The following is a 1,527-nucleotide window of genomic DNA, read 5'->3' as shown; positions in this document are numbered from 1 at the left end:
GGGCCGCTACGGGAGGTGGATTGTGGTGTGAAGAGCCTATTGGTGGTCTCTCTCTCTCTCCACCCCCATTTCCCACTCTCATTTAAATAAATAAATGAACTTTTTAAAAAAGAAATAGCAGGACCAGCAGATGACATAATGGTTACATCGCTGGACTTCCATGTAAGTTGACCACAATTCGATTCCCAGACTTGGCAGCTTAAAACTCACCCCGGGCACATGTGTGTGCATGCCCAAAATCCTGAGAGGAGAATGGAGGAAAGGGGTTGGTGGTGTGACCATCCCCCTGGGGGTGATTTCTTGCTTTCTGTCTCTCTCTCTGGCAAGTGCATGTACCCTATTACAAAAATCTTTCTACTAAAAAAAATAGCATCCCACTTGTAAGGCTGTTATAAATAGTAGAAATAAATATAAATGAGCAGCGCATGTTCAACCCTGACGGTTACACCAGTGGCACTAGAAGTCACAGAGGCCAGTAGTAAAGTTTCTCATGCAACACGCTCCTGTCCACACCTGAGGGGAGAGAATGACTGCAACTATTTAGGCCTTGCCATTAGTCAGACAGAAAAAAAGTAACACAAATCTGCTTTCTCCCTGCGTGTCTTGTCTGGACTGTTTAGAGAAATCTAGACCTCCTTCTCTCTTCTCACCGATTGTACCGCTCCTCAGATCACAAAAATCGAAGTCATCTCATGCCGTGGACGGAGAACCATTTTTCTGTCCCGTTAGTTCCACTGTTGTCATTGACATGCTGCATTTTGTTTTAGTTAAAGTAACACTTTCACGAAGCAGAGCATCTGTCTGAGAGTATGTACTTGGCGTAGTAAGGTGCAGACAGCTGAGCTGTGAGTGAGCAGTTTGCAGGGTCCTGCCCCAGACCTGCTCGAAGCACTTCAAATCCAAATGCAGTGTATTTCCATTCTACCCAGCGAACAGACACGTCTGCGACTTCCTGATGCATCAGTAAACTGCTTCTTCGCTTTAGTGTGCAGATATTATCAGGGCTTCAGAATTTGTTGGTTAAATTTACCAAAAAGTTACAGCAAAGCCTGACTGGGCAATTTTTCACCTGATCCTGGATCTCTTGTTGGTAATGTGGGCCATTAGTGAATCCCTGCAGGGAAAGACTTCAGAGAATGCTCACGTGGGCAACTGTATGGGACTAAGGGAGGGGATTTCCTCTCGGGTTAAATAACAGCTTCAAACTTCTTCTTCTAGTAAGGCAAATGAGCCTTGCCACCAAGCCTACTAGATCCCCAGAAGGGAATGAGGCATGTCTTCAAAAATGCATAAGCCCGCTTGCCCTTTATCAGAGGGGAGAACAGGGGGAGAAAGTTACCCTCTACTATGCTGTTTCTCATCAGGAAAGAGCTTCATGTGAAAGGCGCTTTGCACTGGCCCCGTTCTGCGTTCATTCACTGAAGAAATATTTACCAAAAGCCCCACCCCCACCCCCCGCCCTGTGTCCAGGGCACTGTGCTGGGCCCAGAAACACAACGACCCAGCAATACTCACTGCCATAGGGTG

The sequence above is a fragment of the Tupaia chinensis genome, unplaced genomic scaffold (assembly GCF_000334495.1).
Source record: "Tupaia chinensis unplaced genomic scaffold, TupChi_1.0 Scaffold143935_1, whole genome shotgun sequence".
NCBI lineage: Eukaryota > Metazoa > Chordata > Mammalia > Scandentia > Tupaiidae > Tupaia > Tupaia belangeri.
The sequence above is the reverse complement of the archived record's forward strand: the minus strand, read 5'-3'. Positions refer to the sequence as shown.